The sequence below is a fragment of the Schistocerca gregaria genome, unplaced genomic scaffold (genome assembly GCF_023897955.1).
Source record: "Schistocerca gregaria isolate iqSchGreg1 unplaced genomic scaffold, iqSchGreg1.2 ptg000204l, whole genome shotgun sequence".
NCBI lineage: Eukaryota > Metazoa > Arthropoda > Insecta > Orthoptera > Acrididae > Schistocerca > Schistocerca gregaria.
In genome coordinates this window covers 920,062-931,758 of record NW_026061739.1, presented here as the reverse complement: position 1 = coordinate 931,758, position 11,697 = coordinate 920,062, and positions in this window count along the sequence as shown.

Below are 11,697 nucleotides of genomic sequence, written 5' to 3'. Positions count from 1 at the left end.
TATGAACACTTTTCACATTCTCCCGTGCAACTCCGGTGCTAGTTCTCCTTTCAGGCAGAATCTTAAGGTCCTAGCTCATGTCCAAGGAACCAAAGCCAGCTAAAAAGTCAATAATCGATACCTAAAACTTAAATTGTACTACTTCTTACTGGCTATTACATCAACTTAGAAGCTTCATCTGTGTTCTACTATACTGCTTTGAGAGTCTCCGCATACCGCAGCATGCGACATAGCTTTGCAGACGATAAGTACATCCGTTTCAGAGAGTAGAGCGGCCAATGTGACGATCTGGCTTTTAAGTCGATTCGATAACAAATGACGAAAACGGACGGATTACTCAGGTTTTTACTACATATGAACACTTTTCACGTTGTCCCGTGCAACTCAGCTGCTAGTCCTCCTTTCATGCAGAATCTTAACGTCCTAGCTCATGTCCAAGGAACCAAAGCCAGCTAAAAAGTCAATAATCGATACCCAAAACTTGAATTGGTCTACTTCCTACTGGCTATTACATCAACTTAGAAGCTTCATCTGTGTTCTACTATGGTGCTTTTAGTGTCTCCGCATACCGCAGCACGCGACATAGCTTTGCAGACGATAAGTACAATCGTTTCAGAGAGAAGAGCGACCAATGTGACGATCTGGCTTTAAGTCGATTCGATAACAAATGACGAAAACGGACGGATTTCTAGGTTTTTACTACATATGAATACTTTCACATTGTCCCGTGCAACTCTGCTGCTAGTCCTCCTTTCATGCAGAATCTTAAGGTCCTAGCTTATGTCCAAGCCACCAAAGCCAGCTAAAAAGTCCATAATCGATACCTAAAACTTGAATTGTACTACTTCTTACTGGCTATTACATTAAATTAGATGCTTCATCTCTGTTTTAATATGGTGGCTTAATGTCTCCGCATACCGCAGCACACGTCATATCTTTGCAGACGATAAGTACAACCATTTCAGAGTGAAGAGCGGCCAATGTGACGATCTGGCCTTATGTCGATTCGATAAAAAAATGACGATAACGAACGGATTTTTCGGGTTTTTACTGCATATGAACACTTTTCACATTCTCCCGTGCAACTCGGCTGCTAGTCCACCTTTCATGCAGAATCTTAAGGTCCTAGCCATGTCCAAGGCACCAAAGCAACCTAAAAAGTCAATAATCGATACCTAAAACTTGAATTGTACTACTTCTTACTGGCTATTACATCAACTTAGAAGCTTCATCTGTGTTCTACTATGGTGCTTTTAGTGTCTCCGCATACCGCAGCACGCGACATAGCTTTGCAGACGATAAGTACAACCGTTTCAGAGAGAAGAGCGGCCAATGTGACGATCTGGCTTTAAGTCGATTCGGTAACAAATGACGAAAACGGACGGATTTCTAATGTTTTTGCTACATGTGAACACTTTTCACATTCACCCGTGCAACTCGGCTGATAGTCCTCCTTTCATGCAGAATATCAAGGTCCTAGCTCATGTCCAAGGCACAAAAGCAAGCTAAAAAGTCAATTATCGACACCTAAAACTTGAGTTGTACTACTTCTTACTGGCTATTACATCAACTTAGAAGCTTCATCTATTTTCTACTATGGTGCTTTTAGTGTCTGCGCATACCGCAGCACGCGACATAGCTTTGCAGACGATAAGTACAACCGTTTCAGAGAGAAGAGTGGCCAATGTGACGATCTGGCTTTAAGTCGATTCGATAACAAATGACGAAAACGGAAGGATTTCTAGGTTTTTACTACATATGAACACATTCCACATTCTCCCGTGCAACTCGGCTGCTAGTCCTCATTTCATGCAGAATCTTAAGGTCCTAGCTCATGTCCAAGGCACCAAAGCCAGCTAAAAAGTCAATAATCGATACCTAAAACTTGAATTGTACTACTTCTTACTGGCTATTACATCAACTTAGAAGCTTCATCTGTGTTCTACTATGGTGCATTTAGTGTCTCCGCATACCGCAGCACGCGACATAGCTTTGCAGACGATAAGTACAACCGTTTCAGAGAGAAGAGCGGCCAATGTGACGATCTGGCTTTAAGTTGATTCGGTAACAAATGACGAAAACGGACGGATTTCTAGGTTTTTACTACATATGAACACATTCCACATTCTCCCATGCAACTCGGCTGCTAGTCCTCCTTTCATGCAGAATCTTAAGGTCCTAGCTCATGTGCAAGGAACCAAAGCCAGCTAAAAAGTCAATAATCGATACCTAAAACTTGAATTGGTCTACTTCTTACTGGCTATTACATCAACTTAGAAGCTTCATCTGTGTTCTACTATGGTGTTTTTAGTGTCTCCGCATACCGCAGCACGCGACATAGCTTTGCAGACGATAAGTACAACCGTTTCATAGAGAAGAGCGGCCAATGTGACGATCTGGCTTTAAGTCGATTCGGTAACAAATGACGAAAACGGACGGATTTCTAGGTTTTTACTACATATGAACACATTCCATATTCTCCCGTGCAACTCGGCAGCTAGACCTCCTTTCATGCAGAATCGTAAGGTCCTAGCTCATGTCCAAGGAACCAAAGCCAGCAAAAAAGTCAATAATCGATACCTAAAACTTGAATTGGTCTACTTCTTACTGGCTATCACATCAACTTAGAACCTTCATCTGTGTTCTACTATGGTGCTTTTAGTGTCTCCGCATACCGCAGCACGCGACATAGCTTTGCAGACGATAAGTACAATCGTTTCAGAGAGAAGAGCGACAAATGTGACGATCTGGCTTTAAGTCGATTCGATAACAAATGACGAAAACGGACGGATTTCTAGGATTTTACTACATATGAACACTTTTCACATTGTCCCGTGCAACTCTGCTGCTAGTCCTCCTTTCATGCAGAATCTTAAGGTCCTAGCTCATGTCCAAGGCACCAAAGCCAGCTAAAAAGTCAATAATCGAAACCTAAAACTTGAATTGTACTATATCTTACTGGCTATTACATCAACTTAGAAGCTTCATCTGTTTTCTACTATGGTGCTTTTAGTGTCTCCGCATACCGGAGCACGAGACATAGCTTTGCAGACGATAATTAGGACCGTTTCAGAGAGAAGAGCGGCCAATGTGAAGATCTGGCTTTAAGTCGAGTCGATAACAAATGACGAAAACGGACGGATTTCTCAGGTTTTTACTACATATGAACACTTTTCACATTCTCCCGTGCAACTCGGCAGCTAGTCCTCCTTTCATGCAGAATCTTAAGGTCCTAGCTCATGTCCAAGGAACCAAAGCCAGCTAAAAAGTCAATAATCGATGCCTAAAACTTGAATTGGTCTACTTCTTACTGGCTATTACATCAACTTAAAACCTTCATTTGTGTTCTACTATGGTGCTTTTAGTGTCTCCGCATACCGCAGCACGCGACATAGCTTTGCAGACGATAAGTACAATCGTTTCAGAGAGAAGAGCGACCAATGTGACGATCTGGCTTTAAGTCGATTCGATAACAAATGACGAAAACGGACGGATTTCTAGGTTTTTACTACATATGAATACTTTTCACATTGTCCCGTGCAACTCTGCTGCTAGTCCTCCTTTCATGCAGAATCTTAAGGTCCTAGCTCATGTCCAAGCCACCAAAGCCAGCTAAAAAGTCCATAATCGATACCTAAAACTTGAATTGTACTACTTCTTACTGGCTATTACATTAAATTAGATGCTTCATCTGTGTTTTACTATGGTGGCTTAATGTCTCCGCATACCGCAGCACACGTCATATCTTTGCAGACGATAAGTACAACCATTTCAGAGTGAAGAGCGGCCAATGTGACGATCTGGCCTTATGTCGATGCGATAAAAAAATGACGATAACGAACGGATTTTTCGGGTTCTTACTGCATATGAACACTTTTCACATTCTCCCGTGCAACCCGGCTGCTAGTCCACCTTTAATGCAGAATCTTAAGGTCCTAGCCATGTCCAAGGCACCAAAGCAACCTAAAAAGTCAATAATCGATACCTAAAACTTGAATTGTACTACTTCTTACTGGCTATTACATCAACTTAGAAGCTTCATCTGTGTTCTACTATGGTGCTTTTAGTGTCTCCGCATACCGCAGCACGCCACATAGCTTTGCAGACGATAAGTACAACCGTTTCAGAGAGAAGAGCGGCCAATGTGACGATCTGGCTTTAAGTCGATTCGGTAACAATTGACGAAAACGGACGGATTTCTAATGTTTTTGCTACATGTGAACACTTTTCACATTCACCCGTGCAACTCTGCTGATAGTCCTCCTTTCATGCAGAATATCAAGGTCCTAGCTCATGTCCAAGGCACAAAAGCAAGCTAAAAAGTCAATTATCGATACCTAAAACTTGAGTTGTACTACTTCTTACTGGCTATTACATCAACTTAGAAGCTTCATCTATTTTCTACTATGGTGCTTTTAGTGTCTGCGCATACCGCAGCCCGCGACATAGCTTTGCAGACGATAAGTACAACCGTTTCAGAGAGAAGAGTGGCCAATGTGACGATCTGGCTTTAAGTCGATTCGATAACAAATGACGAAAACGGAAGGATTTCTAGGTTTTTACTACATATGAACACATTCCACATTCTCCCGTGCAACTCGGCTGCTAGTCCTCATTTCATGCAGAATCTTAAGGTCCTAGCTCATGTCCAAGGCACCAAAGCCAGCTAAAAGGTCAATAATCGATACCTAAAACTTGAATTGTACTATATCTTACTGGCTATTACATCAACTTAGAAGCTTCATCTGTTTTCTACTATGGTGCTTTTAGTGTGTCCGCATACTGGAGCACGAGACATAGCTTTGCAGACGATAATTACGACCGCTTCAGAGAGAAGAGCGGCCAATGTGATGATCTGGCTTTAAGTTGAGTCGATAACAAATGACGAATACGGACGGATTTCTCAGGTTTTTACTACATATGAACACTTTTCACATTCTCCCGTGCAACTCCGGTGCTAGTTCTCTTTCATGCAGAATCTTAAGGTCCTAGCTCATGTCCAAGGAACCAAAGCCAGCTAAAAAGTCAATAATCGATACCTAAAACTTAAATTGTACTACTTCTTACTGGCTATTACATCAACTTAGAAGCTTCATCTGTGTTCTACAATAGTGCTTTGAGAGTCTCCGCATACCGCAGCATGCGACATAGCTTTGCAGACGATAAGTACATCCGTTTCAGAGAGAAGAGCGGCCAATGTGACGATCTGGCTTTTAAGTCGATTCGATAACAAATGACGAAAACGGACGGATTACTCAGGTTTTTACTACATATGAACACTTTTCACATTGTACCGTGCAACTCAGCTGCTAGTCCTCCTTTCATGCAGAATCTTAAAGTCCTAGCTCATGTCCAAGGCACCAAAGCCAGATAAAAAGTCAATAATCACTTCCTAAAACTTGAATTATACTACTTCTTACTGGCTATTACATCAACTTAGAAGCTTCATCTGTGTTCTACTATGGTGCATTTAGTGTCTCCGCATACCGCAGCACGCGACATAGCTTTGCAGACGATAAGTACAACCGTTTCAGGGAGAAGAGCGGCCAATGTGACGATCTGGCTTTAAGTAGATTCGGTAACAAATGACGAAAACGGACGGATTTCTAGGTTTTTACTACATATGAACATATTCCACATTCTCCCATGCAACTCGGCTGCTAGTCCTCCTTTCATGCAGAATCTTAAGGTCCCAGCTCATGTGCAAGGAACCAAAGCCAGCTAAAAAGTCAATAATCGATACTTAAAACTTGAATTGGTCTACTTCTTACTGGCTATTACATCAACTTAGAAGCTTCATCTGTGTTCTACTATGGTGTTTTTAGTGTCTCCGCACACCGCAGCACGCGACATAGCTTTGCAGACGATAAGTACAACCGTTTCAGAGAGAAGAGCGGCCAATGTGACGATCTGGCTTTAAGTCGATTCGGTAACAAATGACGAAAACGGACGGATTTCTAGGTTTTTACTACAAATGAACACATTCCACATTCTCCCATGCAACTCGGCTGCTAGTCCTCCTTTCATGCAGAATCTTAAGGTCCTAGCTCATGTCCAAGGCACCAAAGCCAGCTAAAAAGTCAATAATCGAAACCTAAAACTTGAATTGTGCTATATCTTACTGGCTATTACATCAACCTAGAAGCTTCATCTGTGTTCTACTATGGTGCTTTTAGGGTCTCCGCATACCGCAGCACGCTACATAGCTTTGCAGACGATAAGTACAACCGTTTTAGAGAGAAGCGCGGCCAATGTAACGATCTGGCTTTAAGTCGATTCGATAACAAATGACGAAAACGGACGGATTTCTAATGTTTTTGCTACATGTGAACACCTTTCACATTCACCCGTGCAACTCGGCTGATAGTCCTCCTTTCATGCAGAATATCAAGGTCTTAGCTCATGTCCAAGGCACAAAAGCAAGCTAAAAAGTCAATTATCGATACCTAAAACTTGAGTTGTACTACTTCTTACTGGCTATTACATTAAATTAGATGCTTCATCTGTGTTTTACTATGGTGGTTGTAGTGTCTCCGCATACCGCAGCACACGTCATATCTTTGCAGACGATAAGTACAATCGTTTCAGAGAGAAGAGCGACCAATGTGACGATCTGGCTTTAAGTCGATTCGGTAACAAATGACGAATACGGACGGATTTCTCAGGTTTTTACTACATATGAACACTTTTCACATTCTCCCGTGCAACTCGGCTGCTAGTCCTCCTTTCATGCAGATTCTTAAGGTCCTAGCTCATGTCCAAGACACCAAAGCCAGCTAAAAAGTCCATAATCGATACCTAAAACTTGAATTGTACTACTTCTTACTGGCTATTACATTAAATTAGATGCTTCATCTGTGTTTTACTATGGTGGTTGTAGTGTCTCCGCATACCGCAGCACACGTCATAACTTTGCAGACGATAAGTAGAACCATTTCAGAGAGAAGAGCGGCCAATGTGACGATCTGGCCTTATGTCGATTCGATAAAAAATGACGATAACGAACGGATTTTTCGGGTTTTTACTGCATATGAACACTTTTAACATTCTCCCGTCCAACTCGGCTGCTAGTCCCCTTTCATGCAGAATGTTAAGGTCCTAGCTCATGTCCAAGGCAACAAAGCCAGCTAAAAAGTCAATAATCGATACCTAAAACTTGAATTGCACTATATCTTACTGGCTATTACATCAACTTAGAAGCTTCATCTGTTTTCTATTATGGTGCTTTTAGTGTCTCCGCATACTGGAGCACGAGACATAGCTTTGCAGACGATAATTACGACCGTTTCAGAGAGAAGAGCGGCCAATGTGATGATCTGGCTTTAAGTTGAGTCGATAACAAATGACGAAAACGGACGGATTTCTAGGTTTTTACTACATATGAACACTTTTCACATTGTCCCGTGCAACTCGGCTGCTAGTCCTCCTTTCATGCAGAATCTTAAGGTCCTAGCTCATGTCCAAGGCACCAAAGCCAGCTAAAAGTCAATAATCGATACCTAAAACTTGAATTGGACTACTTCTTACTGGCTATTACATCAACTTAGAACCTTCATCTGTGTTCTACTATGGTGCTTTTAGTGTCTCCGGAAACCGCAGCACGCGACAGAGCTTTGCAGTCGATAAGTACAATCGTTTCAGAGAGAAGAGCGACCAATGTGACGATCTGGCTTTAATTCGATTCGGTAACAAATGACGAATACGGACGGATTTCTCAGGATTTTACTACATATGAACACTTTTCACATTGTCCCGTGCAACTCGGCAGCTAGTCCTCCTTTCATGCAGATTCTTAAGGTCCTAGCTCATGTCCAAGGCACCAAAGCCAGCTAAAAAGTCCATAATCGATACCTAAAACTTGAATTGTACTACTTCTTACTGGCTATTACATTAAATTAGATGCTTCATCTGTGTTTTACTATGGTGGTTTTAGTGTCTCCGCATACCGCAGCACACGTCATATCTTTGCAGACGATAAGTACAACCATTTCAGAGAGAAGAGCGGCCAATGTGACGATCTGGCCTTATGTCGATTCGATAAAAAAATGACGATAACGAACGGATTTTTCGGGTTTTTACTGCATATGAACACTTTTCACATTCTCCCGTGCAACTCGGCTGCTAGTCCTCCTTTCATGCAGAATCTTAAGGTCCTAGCTCAAGTCCAAGGCACCAAAGCCACCTAAAAAGTCAATAATCGATACCTAAAACTTGAATTGTACTACTTCTTACTGGCTATTACATCAACTTAGAAGCTTCATCTGTGTTCTACTATGGTGCTTTTAGTGTCTCCGTATACCGCAGCACGCGACATAGCTTTGCAGACGATAAGTACAACCGTTTCAGAGAGAAGAGCGGCCAATGTGACGATCTGGCTTTAAGTCGATTCGGTAACAAATGACGAAAACGGACGGATTTCTAGGTTTTTACTACATATGAACACATTCCACATTCTCCTGTGCAACTCGGCTGCTAGTCCTCCTTTCATGCAGAATCTTAAGGTCCTAGCTCATGTCCAAGTCACCAAAGCCAGCTAAAAAGTCAATAATCAAAACCTAAAACTTGAATTGTACTATATCTTACTGGCTATTACATCAACTTAGAAGCATCATCTGTTTTCTACTATGGTGATTTTAGTGTCTTCGCATACCGCAGCACGCGACATAGCCTTTCAGACGATATGTACAACCGTTTCAGAGAGAAGAGCGGCCAATGTGACGATCTGGCTTTATGTCGATTCGGTAACAAATGACGAAAACTGACGGATTTCTCAGGTGTTTACTACATATGAACACTTTTCACATTCTCCCGTGCAACTCTGCAGCTAGGCCTCCTTTCATGCAGAATCTTAAGGTCCTAGCTCATGTCCAAGGAACCAAAGCCAGCTAAAAAGTCAAAAATCGATACCTAAAACTTGAATTGGACTACTTCTTACTGGCTATTACATCAACTTAGAAGCTTCATCTGTGTTCTATTATGGTGCTTTTAGTGTCTCCACATACCGCAGCACGCTACTTAGCTTTGCAGACGATAAGTACAACCGTTTCAGAGATAAGAGCGGCCAATGTAACGATCTGGCTTTAAGTCGATTCGATAACAAATGACGAAAACGGACGGATTTCTAATGTTTTTGCTACATGTGAACACTTTTCACATTCACCCGTGCAACTCGGCTGATAGTCCTCCTTTCATGCAGAATATCAAGGTCCTAGCTCATGTCCAAGGCACAAAAGCCAGCTAAAAAGTCAATAATCGATACATAAAACTTGAGTTGTACTACTTCTTACTGGCTATTACATCAACTTAGATGCTTCATCTGTTTTCTACTATGGTGCTTTTAGTGTCTGCGCATACCGCAGCACGCGACATCGCTTTGCAGACGATAAGTACAACCGTTTCAGAGAGAAGAGCGGCCAATGTGACGATTTGGCTTTAAGTCGATTCGATAACAAATGACGAAAACGGACGGATTTCTCAGGTTTTTACTACATATGAAAACTTTTCACATTCTCCCGTCCAACTCGGCTGCTAGTCCTCCTTTCATGCAGAATGTTAAGGTCCTAGCTCATGTCCAAGGCACCAAAGCCAGCTAAAAAGTCAATAATCGATACCTAAAACTTAAATTGTACTACTTCTTACTGGCTATTACATCAACTTATAAGCTTCATCTGTATTCTACTATAGTGCTTTGAGAGTCTCCGCATACCGCAGCACGCGACATAGCTTTGCAGACGATAAGTACAACCGTTTCAGAGAGAAGAGCGGCCAATGTGACGATCTGGCTTTAAGTCGATTCGGTAACTAATGACGAAAACGGACGGATTTCTAGGTTTTTACTACATATGAACACTTTTCACATTGTCCCGTGCAACTCTGCTGCTAGTCCTCCTTTCATGCAGAATCTTAAGGTCCTAGCTCATGTCCAAGGCACCAAAGCCAGCTAAAAAGTCAATAATCGATACCTAAAACTTGAATTGGACTACTTCTTACTGGCTATTACATCAACTTAGAACCTTCATCTGTGTTCTACTATGGTGCTTTTAGTGTCTCCGGATACCGCAGCACGCGACATAGCTTTGCAGACGATAAGTACAATCGTTTCAGAGAGAAGAGCGACCAATGTGACGATCTGACTTTAAGTCGATTCGGTAACAAATGACGAATACGGACGGATTTCTCAGGTTTTTACTACATATGAACACTTTTCACATTCTCCCGTGCAACTCGGCTGCTAGTCCTCCTTTCATGCAGATTCTTAAGGTCCTAGCTCATGTCCAAGGCACCAAAGCCAGCTAAAACGTCCATTTTCGATACCTAAAACTTGAATTGTACTACTTCCTACTGGCTATTACATTAAATTAGATGCTTCATCCGTGTTTTACTATGGTGGTTGTAGTGTCTCCGCATACCGCAGCACACGTCATATCTTTGCAGACGATAAGTACAACCATTTCAGAGAGAAGAGCGGCCAATGTGACGATCTGGCCTTATGTCGATTCGATAAAAAATGACGATAACGAACGGATTTTTCGGGTTTTTACTCCATATGAACACTTTTCACATTCCCCCGTCCAACTCGGCTGCTAGTCCTCCTTTCATGCAGAATGTTAAGGTCCTAGCTCATGTCCAAGGCAACAAAGCCAGCTAAAAAGTCAATAATCGATACCTAAAACTTGAATTGTACTATATCTTACTGGCTCTTACATCAACTTAGAAGCTTCATCTGTTTTCTACTATGGTGCTTTTAGTGTCTCCGCATACTGGAGCACGAGACATAGCTTTGCAGACGTTAATTACGACCGTTTCAGAGAGAAGAGCGGCCAATGTGACGATCTGGCTTTAAGTCGATTCGATAACAAATGACGAAAACGGACGGATTTCTCAGGTTTTTACTACGTATGAACACTTTTCACATTCTCCCGTGCAACTCCGGTGCTAGTTCTCCTTTCATGCAGAATCTTAAGGTCCTAGCTCATGTCCAAGGCACCAAAGCCAGCTAAAAAGTCAATAATCGATACCTAAAACTTAAATTGTACTACTTCTTACTGGCTATTACATCAACTTAGAAGCTTCATCTGTTTTCTACTATGGTGCTTTTAGTGTCTGCGCATACCGCAGCACGCGACATCGCTTTGCAGACGATAAGTACAACCGTTTCAGAGAGAAGAGCGGCCAATGTGACGATCTGGCTTTAAGTCGATTCGATAACAAATGACGAAAACGGACGGATTTCTCAGGTTTTTACTACATATGAACACTTTTCACATTCTCCCGTGCAACTCGGCTGCTAGTCCTCCTTTCATGCAGATTCTTAAGGTCCTAGCTCTTGCCCAAGGCACCAAAGCCAGCTAAAAAGTCCATAATCGATACCTAAAACTTGAATTGTACTACTTCTTACTTTATATTACATTAAACTAGATGCTTCATCTGTGTTTTACTATGGTGGTTTTAGTGTGCCCGCATACCGCAGCACGCGTCATAGCTTTGCAGACGATAAGTACAAACGTTTCAGAGAGAAGAGCGGCCAATGTAGCGATCTGGCTATAAGTCGATTCGATAACAAATGACGAAAACGGACGGATTTCTAATGTTTTTGCTACATGTGAACACTTTTCACATTCTCCCGTGCAACTCGGCTGATAGTCCTCCTTTCATGCAGAATATCAAGGTCCTAGCTCATGTCCAAGGCACCAAAGC